Genomic DNA, 12852 nt, shown 5'->3' with positions numbered 1-12852 from the left:
TAGGGAAAGTTCTAGACTTGCCAGGCTCCTGGAGACTTAGGGTAGGTCATCATGGAAGGATGCCAGACATCCTCACAATAACCAGTGCAACAGTCCCCTTCAACTGAAAGGACTGCTCAGCGTGCCCACAAACTGCCACTTTTTTGTTGATCCATGAGTTAGCCAGCAGATGCTGCCCTAAGACTGGGACACTTGGCACATACCATCCTCAGAGGTCTTGGGGTATAGATTTTGTGGACAAAACTGGTTTCCTGAGAGTATAATACATAATACGATAATTAAGTTCCCTTGCCTACTCAGTGACTCTAGTATAGATCTAAAATCTTGGAAATAACATAGGTAGATGACCACTATGTGGACATAATTATTCCCCACTGTCATCTATATAACATATTTATCTGACTTCTTTTCAACAGTAGAGGGACTATCAGTTATTCTCTGGTGGATCTTTATTCTGAAAATTAATGCCATTTTATAATGGGATACCCTGAATTGCTAGCTTGGATGCTCAGGGATTCAGAACATGAATGACTAATTCATCTGAAATTATTTAGACCACATGTGATTGCACTAAAAACAGTTCCCAAGGAATATTCTTGACCATTGTCTTTCTTTCGTGGAGTCATTACTAACACCTACAGCATATGAAGCAAGATGAGGGGTAAGAGTTGCTATATAAATAGAGAGTTGCCATAGAGCAGGGGTGGGGAACCTTTTTCCTGCCAAGGGCCATTTGCATATTTATAACATCATTCGTGGGCCATATAAAATTATCAACTTAAAAATTAGCCTGCTATATTGGTCAAACATGTCATTAACTCAGTCTTAATACTAGACCAAATGATTTCTCAGTCTTTATAAGGCCCTTGGGCCAGATATTCCCCATCCCTGCCATAGAGAGTTGTGAAGAGGAGTGAAGAGATGGTGGTGACATACTTTATTTTCCTCTCTTGATTTCTCAATGATCTGAGGGAGAATTTTCTCCTCTTGGTACAGTACCAGCTCTCCATCTTTTTATCTCCATCTACTCACATATTTACTTTCTTTCCCCATCTGATGAAATCCAGTGTTTACTATATGCAAAGGTTGTAGTCATTACATTTGTTAAGATAGATGCCCACCACTGTACCTGCCACAATTTTAAACTCAGGAGCACTTATTCCTGAGGTCATCTCATTTTATCCACACAATCTTATATGGATATCACATTTCTCCAGCTTCACCTGACCTCATTCATTTTTAGTAATGGGAAGAGCATTTCAAACTGAACAGTAAACAACTCTTCTTTCTTAAAGAATATTACCTAACAATGTAGCCAAATTTAAAGCAAAGTGTATTAATATAACCGAGAAGGAAGGATTTTTGCTTTTAAACCATGAGTATTATGTTCCTTAGGTGAATTGGTTGATGTTCACATGCAGCTTTCTACCAAAGCCATAGTTAGAAAGCTTGTCCTCTGCTTGTACCTTTATGAAGACGGGTACAAATACTAATTATGGGCTTATCAAGACTAGGTGGCACGATCCAGTTATAAATGGGGATGTAATGTAAGGCATAGGGAATACAATCAATAATATCATAATGACTTTGTATGGTGATAGAAGGTTATTAGAATTGTTGTGGTGATCACTTTGCAAGGTCTATAGATATCGAATCACTATGCTGTACACCTGAAAATAATATAATATTGTATGCTTTAATTAAAAAAGAGTAGGAGACATAGAAATAACATTAAGTAGATGTGTGAAGAGTCAGAATTACTGGGAGATAGGTAACAAAAGAGTAGTCTAAAAAAATCAGAAATGAAAGAACTTTTCTTTTTTCTTAAGGAATTAACAGTACTTGGAATATCTCTTGAGACGAAGTCTACTCTCTGGATTTTTAAAAGGCAATTCAGCAAGTCACATTAAAAGGAATGGTTTGGGTACTTTCTCCCCCATATCAAGGCAGCAGTGATGAGATAGTCCTTGTGTTTTTTCCTCCCATCTTTCCTTTCCAAACCTCTTTGGTTGTAGTTAATTGCCAGGCTCTCCATCTCACCTTGCACTGGGCAAATTACTGGACAGATTATTTCCTTTCTTCCCTCTTACTCCTGCTTCTCCTCCCCTTCAGTACTTATTCTATGCCAGGCACTTTGATAGGAACTAGTGATCTGTATAGTAACAATTCCCTACCCTGAAGAATCTCAGAGTTGAATGGACTCAAGATCTAATCTCTTAAGACTTAGGAACTAAGGTAAAGATTATATAGTTGAAGCATATTTGGTTAATTATTGCCAAAATGTCATAGTGCCTTTTCCTGGTCACTAACTCAGGATCGTTTGTTATAGTGAATGAAGAAGAGTGTTCACAGAGAGGCTTCAGATAGTGGCATAACTGCTGTTTTAGAGGCTTGAAAAACAGATAGCAAAAGAGTTCTGTTTATGATATAAAGAGTGATTCGGACCAGGTAGGAAGAAAGATTGGCTCTCTTAGTCACTTCCTGATCTCTAATGGTTCTCCACAGGCAATAGAAGGAGAGGCAAAGAATCACGATGCACAATTTGGAAAGCTTTTTGAAAACAAGAATAGGCAATGATTGCCAAGAACCTGGTGTTGAGATCATATTTAAAAAGAACTCAAGGAATCTTCCATCTACAAACCTAGTTTAGTTATGAAGAAAATAATCAGAGCATCTAAAAGATGCAAGCAAAAGAAAACCTTGGAAAAGTAATGAGGAGAAGTGGTGATTTAGTTGTAGTAACCTCTGTGCATTCCCAAGCTGACAAGTAGGCATGAGACAGAAGATCTGGACATGACTTAACTCAATTTCAGGAAAACCAGACAGCCCCATAATGAGGCCAAAGCAAGACCACACGGAATATTAAAAAAAGAATTGAATGACTCTTTCTAAACCATCTTGCAGACAAGAGATGAAGTATGGTTGGCTAGTAGGTGAGAAGTGAAGTTGCTGATATGAAAAGTTGATCAGAGATCAAGACAGATAAAGAACATGTCAGGCCAGGACTTGCAAGAAAATATACTTAGCTAAATGTAAGATCATATTAGAAATCAAATAAAATAAGAAAATCACATAACTTAAGATCATGGAAAGGCAAATGAAAACTAGTAAAAGTGGTAGAGTCGCCGAAACCGGTTTGGCTCAGTGGATAGAGCGTTGGCCTGTGGACTGAAAGGTCCCAGGTTCGATTCCGGTCAAGGGCATGTACCTGGGTTGCGCGCACTTCCCCAGTGGGGGATGTGCAGGAGGCAGCTGATCGATGTTTCTCTCTCATTGATGTTTCTAACTCTCTATCTCTATCTCTCTCCTTTCCTCTCTGTAAAAAATCAATAAAATATATTTTTTTAAAAAAGTGGTAGAGTCTATATCAAAGTGACACCTAACTAGATATGTATGAGATCTAAACTGCTGAGAACATCTGGAGGAAAAATTTCACAGGTGCTAAAGAATACTTATGTAATTTAATACGCACATGAATCTCCTGGGCAGTTTGTTAAAAAGCAGAATCTGAGTCTAGGGTGCCCACTAAGATTTGGCATTTTTACGAAATTCCCAGGTGATTAGGTTGGACCATACTTTGCAAATGCTGCTGCAGCCTATGGTATCATTTGCATTATGTCTTCATTGAAAATGAGCTAATCCCTTTATTAACTGAAGTGAATGGCAAACAACAAAAAATAATTTGAAGAAGAGACCCATTCTTTTAAACTTAATGTTACACAAATCAAAAACTCACTCTTGAATCCATTAATTCTATAAAGTTCCTGAACACAATGGATGTCAACTGCTCATTATCAATAAGATTGGCCATAGTTTGAATGTTTGTCATTTCATAAGTATTAGAATACAAGAGAATCAGCTTGGAATATTTTGGGCATATTGCAAATCTGCAAAGGAGTCAGGGAAAATTATTCTAGTCATGCAAAGAGGAATGGTTAGGTCATATTATGAGTCCTGAGCTCATTCTGGTCTTCTTTCTATAAATAGGTTATTTTGGAACTAGAGAAGGCATAGCAGAAGGCAACCAGAATGACAGAGGGATTTGGGGAATTTGTTTCTGCTGAAAGGTTAAAGAAACTAGGTCTGTTTTCTTTTGTAAGGAGAGAAAGATGGTACCTTACTGAGGTGATAACATTCTAAAAGTGGTGGAAGTAATAGGATGCGACAAGAGTGCCTTATGGAAACAAGAGTAGAAGGGTTCTGGCAAGGAATGAAGGCCAGAAGAATGGCTGTAGCTTTTCTAAAGGCCCTCAGTTAGCAGTGTTTCTATTGGCAAAATTCCACTAGTCACAAAGGATGGGTAAACACTGGATTTAGATCAGGAAAAAAGTGAGAGACAGAAAGTGAGGAGGCCAGGGGGGACTCTTATCTCTTTATTCACTGAGAACATTTCAAATGGGCATTAATTAATCCTATGAAGCCCTGCACTCAGGACACATGGTGAACTTTACCGGCATTCCCCAGACTCAAGGACTCTGCTTCTGTAACACATCCCATTTCTGTTTCCTCTTTATCCCTAAATGGTACTTTTTCCATTAGTTCAATAAAGAAATGTAAATAATCAGTTACAATACTCAGGGCTCTTCCTCTAAGTTACTTTATCCTCTGCACCAGTCCTGGAAAACATTCTCTTTTTCAGCTGATAGAAAACAAGCATTGCCCATGAATTTGCTTATGATATCCTTCATCTGAATCCTGAAGTTCAGAGATGGGGAGGACTTGATGGTCAACACCATCATTTCTCAGTAGAGGAATATAGAGCTCATAGGGTTAATAATTATGTAGTTTTGTTTGTTTGGTATTGGAATACATACACTTTCCAGAAACTTTAAAATCCCCCAATGAACTGTCTGGAAAATATCAGTCATATCATGAGTTCACTGAGAACTCTAGTCCTCTTTCAAAATTCAGCTTTTAGCTCTGTGTCTTTTCAATAAGACAACCTTTGGGAGGGGGTTTGCCCTAGGTCCACTGCTTTAAGTGCTCTCAGGCTGCTATTAATGATAAATAATTCAGCAAAGCAAGTAGGAGAAGGAGGCAGTTTTCTCTAGCTTTTCCTTGAAATATATGAGGCCCCATATGCATGCTATTATCTCTAACTATCTCTGCCTCCACCAGTACAATATGGGATTTCCAATTTCCACTTCCATACTACCTTATACCCCTCTGCATCCTGAATAAGGATTAGCCCAAGGAATAGAAGAGGAAAGTATTCCAAAAAGAGAAAGAAACCTCCGTGAAGCCCCTGAGGTACGGTATTAGTTAGAGCTGTGTAACAAATTGCTCCAAAATTTAATAGCTTCAAATTAACATCAACATTTATTACATCATGTTTTCCATGGGTCAGGAATTATCAATCAGCTTAGCTTGGCAGTTCTGGCTTGGAGGTGAAGCAGGCAGATCAGTTATGAGGTTGCAGTCAAGATTTCAGCTAGGAAACCAATCATCTGAAGATTGGATAGAGACTGGGGTCTCCATTTCCAGGCCATTCATGTGGAAAGTAAATTGGTGCTGTCTGTTGGTGGGGGCTTCAATTCCTTCTACGTGGACCTCTTCTCATGCTGCTTGAGTGTCCTCACAATATGGCTTCCCCCAGAGCAAGCAGTCCAAGGAAAAGAGGCAGGCTGATGCTCTCCTTTTTATTGCCTAGTCTTGGAAGTCACACAGGTTCCCTTTTGCCACATTTTATGTGTTAAAAGTGAGTCACTAAGTCTGGCCTACCTGCAAATAGAATAAAATTAGACTTCATCTATTAAATGGGAGATTATCAAAGAATTTTATAAATTACCACACATGGGAAAAACTTTGACTTGTATATAATACCAAAAAGGGCAGTGCACCTGGGGCAGAGTGGAAGAGGGAGGGAGGGAGGAGTGCAAGATGAGATTGGAGAAATAAGCATGTGGGTTGGATTATGTAGAGCCTGTAGATCTTTTTGGATTTTTGTCCTCAGGGCTTTGGAAAACCATAAAATTGAAGGAGTTACATGATTAACTTTACATTTTAAAGTGATTCCTCTGGCTGCTCTGTGAAGACTGGATTAGAAGAGTCTAGGTATGGAATCCAGGTAGGAGTCTATTAAAGGTCAGGTGAGAGATAATGAAGGCTTAGACTTAGAAAAGTGGGTGAATATGAGACATATTTTGGAGGTAAAGGACATGGTGATTGATTGGTTCATGGGGAATGAGGAGAGAGGATTCTAGCATGAGCAAGGGCATGTTTGAAGGAATCATTTATTCAGTGGAGAAGATTGGAGGAAAGCAGATTTACAGTATAGGTGATGGACGGGGGTATCAAGAGTTTAGGTCTTTTTAAATTTGTATTTATTTTATTTTTTAAAAATATGTTTTTATTGATTTCAGAGAGGAAGGGGAAGAGAGAGAGAGATAGAAACATCAATGATGGGAGAGAACCATTGATCAGCTGCCTCCTGCATGTCCTCCCACTGGGGATTGAGCCCACAACCCAGGCATGTGCCCTGACCAGGAATCGAACCATGACCTCCTGGTTCATAGCTTGATATTCAACCACTGAGCCACGCCAGCTGGGCAACAGTTTAGGTCTTTTAATTCTGACAGCCACAGTGGAGACAGATTAAAATGATAGTTACCATCCACTGGGCACTAATTCTCTGCCAGGCACTGAGTTCAAGACATCATCTACATTTTTCTGTTTAATCCTCTCAATAATATGCTGTTATTGGAGAAAAAGTATGGAGAGGTTAACTAACTTTCCCAAAGTCAAACAGCTTGTAAGCGATAGAGTCGGAATTAAAACTTAGGATTTTCAGATTCCAAAGCTTATGCTTTTAATCATTAGACTAAATTTACTCCTCCTTGCCTTCTTTCTCCTTAATATATCCATTATTACTTTTATTGCAGTCCACTTGTGTTAGAGTATTGTGACAAGCCAGTCCCAATGAATTAACTGTCCCTTCCGTCCGCTACGCTGTGGCTGGTATATGATTGAAGATGAATATAATTTTTCTACAAAATTAGAATTAAACTGCTCCTTTTATCTCTGGGAAGACTTGGCTTCTACCCTTATGCAACATAGAAATATAGGTTAGAATGTGAGGTGAGACTGGAAGAGTATTGAGCACTAATTGCACTATGTTTCAGGAAGTCTTAAGCCATTTCTGGACTCTCCCCCTCCCCCACCTCCATCCTAAAAAGTAGCAAGTGCATCCTAGAAGAAGCCTAGTTAAAAAATAGGCAAGTTCCTTTCTAAGATGCAGGTTATTCTTGAAATCCAAGAGCTACAAATCAAAGATGGGGTATACGCTGCAAATTAGGGGGCACTAATGTGATGACTCAGAGTCCCAGAATGGGTCTGAGTTTACAAATCACTGAAGAGATGTTCCCAAAGTCTTGACAGATCTATGTTGAGGCAGAAACAGGGACATCATATTCTCCAATATTACTGTGATTCAGAATCTAAATAGTGACCTGAATGCCAGAAATGTCAGCTAAGAAATGGGAAAAGAAACAAGTTAGCCAGAGATCTGGGTCTGCTTGAGAGGGTGGTGAACCCAGTTATTTGGAATGAAGATAATTGTAAAAAGCTTAAAATTTTGAGAGAAAAGGAGGACTCTCTGGCTCCCACACTGGGTCTTTCTTGGTAGCTCCCACCTCTGTTTCCCACCTCCTATAAATCAGGAATCATCTGATGTGTTGGGCAAGGGACTACCCTGGAAAGAACTCTTAATTCTGACTCTATTGCTAATTGTTTTGTCTGACCTTGGCTAATGGTCCTCTCTCCGGACCTAGTTTTTTCCATTTATATAATGGCATTAGATTTGCATTGGTTATGGGCTGGATTGTATTTCTCCTCACCCCCAATTAATATATTGAAGTCCTAATCCTTACTACTTCTGAATATAACTTTATTTAGAGATGGGAGTCTTTAAAGATATGATCAAGTTAAAGTGAGGATGTTAGGGTAGGGTTCTAATCCAGTATGACTGGCTTCCTTATAAGAAGAGAGAGACACCAGGGACATCTGTGTCCAAAGGAAAGACCATGTAAAGACAAGCAAGAGAGTGGCCACCTATAAATCTAGGAGGGAGACCTTAGAGGAAACCAACCCTGCTGGCATCTTGAACTTGGATCTCCAGCCTCCAGAACTGTAAGAAAATAAATTTCTGTTGTTAAAGCCATCCAGTTAGTGTCAGTGGTATTTTGTTATGGCAGCCCTAGAAAACAAATATCCTATCTAATAATAGACAAACATGGTAATTGACTGTACCTTTGCTACGCCTCCCATTGGCTAATCAGCACAATATGCAAATTAACCGCCAACAAAGATGATGGTTACTTTGCATATGTAGGCTCCAAGCAGTGGAGTAAAGCCTGACGGCCCGGGCCAGTGGAGCAGCGAAGCCTGATGTTTCTGGGGCCGGCAGAGCAGCGAGGACTGACGTTTCAGGGGCCAGCTCCGGTCAGAACTCGGCTAGAGTGAAGGCCTGGACCCCGGGTGCCGGAGGCAAACCGGTGCCAGCAGCCAAGGGAAAGGAAGGCCTATATAGTCATTCCAAACTGCCTAATTATCTGCCTTCCTATTTCTGTAAAATTTCCTTCATTTTCCTTCAGTAGTTTTAGTATTGGGATTGATTGAAGTGGACTGTAAATTCTTTGACAGTTTTCCCATGAAGAGGTGGGATCTATGTGCTCAATCCCCCAATCCTGGTGGACCCTGTGCCTGCTTTGACCAACAGAATAAAACAAGATACTGTGGCTATTTCTGGGTCCAGGCCTTAATAGATTTTTAGCTTTCTCTTCCTGTCTCTTGGAACACTTGCTCTCAGAGCCCTGGGCTACCATGTCAGAAGTCCAACCACCTGGCTGGAGAGACCATTTGAAAGGTGTGAGACTAAGATGGCGATGGAGAAGGGCCCCTCTGAGCCCAGCCTTCCAGTTTGCCCTGCCAAGATTCTGGGCATGTGAGTAAAACTGTCCTGGAACCTCCAGACCAAACCATCCCCAACTGAAGGCCATCAAGTGACCCAGGTCAATGCCATGTGTAGTGAAAGAACTGCTTGGCTAAGCCTGCTTGAATTCTTATCTCACAAAATCATCAGATATAATATGGACATTGGTACAAATAAGCTGCTGAGGTTTGGGATAGCTTGTTACAGTGATGAAATAAACATTTATGAATGGATTTACTGGCTGCTGATAGTTGTATCAACTTTATACAAGCCTGTTTTTACCAGGTCTTACTTGGTGGGAAGAAGTAAGGTACAATTTTTAAGGGACTGGGCTTTGGGATTGAAATTCAGATTTTGATAAGCTCTGTCATTGACAAGCCACATGCTTTGTTTCAAAGTCACTTGATATCTCTGATCTCAGCTTCCTCATCTGTAAAATAGGGATAATCAACCCTGCTGCAGTTTTGAGAATGTAATTAGATGTCACACTGCTAGGCAGACAGTGAGCATCCTGTAAATCAGTGGTTCTCAACCTTCCTAATGCCTCAACCCTTTAATACAGTTCCTCATGTTGTGGTGACCCCCAATTTCACTGTTACAAATTGAACATAATTAAAGCATAGTGATTAATCACAAAAACAACATGTAATTATATATGTGTTTTCTGATGGTCTTAGGCGACCCCTGTGAAAGGGTCGTTTGACCCTCAAAGGGGTCGCGACCCACAGGTTGAGAACCGCTGCTATAAATGGTAACCACTCTAACTGCAATAGTAATGCTACTGTCACTGCTAATCAAGATGATGGCATAACGCCATATCAACCAGTGGAGTCGGATGAAATGGGCATTCCAAACAAATCGCTCTCATAGCCTGCCACAGGGCCAAACTCTTTCACATAGTAGCATTTCAGTCTAAGGATGCAATGTCCTTTAAAATTCTAGTTCCACCTGGCAAGAATAAGGCATTTAAAGACATTATAAACTGGAGGCCGTGGGACAAAGTATAAACAGCATAGGACTTAATGTATTCTAGAATTAGTTTTGGCTGCAAGTGGCTCAACATCCAAAAAACAAAACAAAGCAAAAAACCCACAATGAGTTACATATATTAGAAATTTGACTTCTATGTAAAAGTCCAATTAGATTATCCTAGGTCCTATGACATTCCATGGTGTCAGGGACCCTGGCTCTTGCCATGAGCCCCCATTCTCAGTGTCATCTCAGGGTATAATATGGATCTTCCTTCTTCACCAATGCTGGGAGGACGGCATACCCTATCGCTTAAGGGCACTTCCCAGAAGCTGGACACACTTGGCTTATATCCATTGGCTGACACTTAGTCACGTGATTAGATTGATCTGAAACACAGTTAGGAAATGTGGATTTGATTCAGGACATCCACATACCCAGCTAAAATTTAGGAATTCTATTACTGAGGAACAAGAGTATCCTTCATATCTATAAATTCCAAGATCCCAGTGAAGGGTCTGGCACAGTGCAGGAACTAATAAATAGTTGTTGAATTAAATTGAATTGAGGGAACTGCAGACTCAGGGGCACAAAAGAGGACACAAAAAAGCAAAGTTGCTAACTCATTTCTTTATTGTGTGATATTCTCTTGGCCTCAGTTTCCTTCTGTGAAATGAAGACTTTAGACCCCTTGATCTCTAGAAGGACAATTTTGAACCTGACAGCAGTGAACTAATTAATATCGCTGCACTCTATATACTCAGAGTGCAGGTTTTATACCTTGAATTGAGGTAAAATCCATATCTGGAGGCCTCATGTTCATTAAAAGAGCCTATAGCATTACTTGGAAGTGTCAGATGCCGGGTCCCCCCATTCCAGCGGGGAGAATTGCATTCTGACAACTTTGAGTTCCCCTGCACATTTCCATTGGATAAGGTAGGCTTTGCTTCCCAACCTAAATTATTTTACACTGCTGCCCTTGGCTATTAAACAGAGATGTCACCTCATTTGTAAGCCATTTTTCTCTTTCTTTTGAAAGGTTATGTACTTTTTGCTGAGTTCAATAATAATTTTGACCAGTTAAGACATTGTATGAATTCAGGTAATTCACATGAATGAAAGGCTGTTCCGACATACTATGTGGGAACTATTTTAGAACCTTATTACTTGCCCTCCAGTGCTAAAGAATGACACCGAGACAGGAAGATTTTGTCACAGAGATCCATGTGTCTATGGGAGAAGGAAATGCGATGAGAATTTAACACTCCTTCTTACAGAGGCAAGGTCTTAACCCCAAAGATTGCCAGGGGCTGCATGTGTTAGCTTATCAGTAAAATAACTATAGATTCCAGTGAGTTCTTCATTTGAATCTCAAACACCCAGACCCTGACCTGATATTCCCTTCAATCTAATAAAGGAGCAAGAACATGTGTGAAAGCTATTGGTGAGTGAGGCTCCATAAATATTGCTATGAGCATTACTACATTTATTTGTTTATTTTCTCTCTTTGTCATGGAATGCAGGGACAGGAGAGCTAATGTGCCATGACTTGCCCTCATTTCAGTTCCAGCAAGATACCTCTGTAAAACCATGTGTTTATAATATTAAGGAGGTAATTAACCCATTTTATAAAGCCTTATTTTATTAGCAACTTCTATAATAGGTTTGCATCTGATCATCTTCCTTTGGTTATGATAATGACATCCTTATCCTCTTAATGATGAAATTTTTCCCACTCCTTTGATGTCTGTGCTAATTGCTATCTATTGTAATACTTAAATTCAGAATTAGAATGAGTTCCTTCCTTCATCTGTAGCTCCTAAAAAAGTCAAGTTGTGAACAGTGACACCAAATCAAACCCTAACTCAGAGGCCTATAATCATCTTACTTAACAGCTCAATGACTCCACTGTTATAAATAGATGGTTCATTCCTTCCATCACCAATTGTTTACTGAGCACTTCCTTGGGCTCAGTATGGGTGATGAAAAGATAGTTATATGGGATATGACCCTGTTACTCTCTCCTCCTTAACATAAATAGTATATGTTTTGGGAAAAACTAACAATTTCACAGATTGTATCTGGAGTTAAGATACATGAAGATGGGGCACGGAGGAGAGGAAAGGGTGGTGGTGGTCATGAATTACAAAGTAAAGCCCCTGTAGGAAGTCTTAATTAATTTTTGGCTTTCTTTCTGGAATTTCTTCTCAAAAAAATGCACTCACTTTGCAAACTTTGCTTGGAATTTTAGAGTATACACATACTCACAGAAGGCGCTTCTTGCAACCCAGCTTTGTGTTATATTTGGGTGAAATTAAGAAACATTTACGCTGCTAAAGAAAGCATGCAATGTGCCACTTATAAGATTTCCCAGATGATTATTGACCTTAACCCAGAGTTTTATGCACTGCTTCATCATGTCACCCAAGATAGGAAGCTTCCTGCTAAAAGGCTAGAGTGTCTTTATGAACAGAGTTTTTTTTATCATCGTTATTATCGTCAAAATTCTCCTAATCTTATGACCATTTGATTGATGATCTGAAAGCCTTTGAATTGTATACCTTTTCAGTGATTATGATCTGGTTTAGTTAAAAGGCTACAAAAACCCTTTAATTTAGGAGACAGAAGGCAGAGGTATGACATGGTATTTATACAACCTCCAGGCCAGATCTGTTTACTTGTGTTTTATTTGCCTATTGTCATGACTCTGGTAAATAGAACAGACAAAAGGGCTCTTGGATCATCATGAACTTAGGGCAGGTAAGTATAGGCATAGTCCTAGAGTCACCTAGGTTCTACAAGCATACAGCAAAATCAAAATCTCCGTTAACATGAGTTTATGACTTGAGTGTGTGTGTGTGTGTGTGTGTGTGTGTGTGTGTGTGAACACTGATCTTTTCAAGGAGGGAGGAAAGAAATTCAACATTGCAGTTATAGAGGAACTTTCAACTGGT

Source organism: Myotis davidii, unplaced genomic scaffold (assembly GCF_000327345.1).
Source record: "Myotis davidii unplaced genomic scaffold, ASM32734v1 scaffold330, whole genome shotgun sequence".
NCBI lineage: Eukaryota > Metazoa > Chordata > Mammalia > Chiroptera > Vespertilionidae > Myotis > Myotis davidii.
This window is presented reverse-complemented; position numbering follows the sequence as displayed.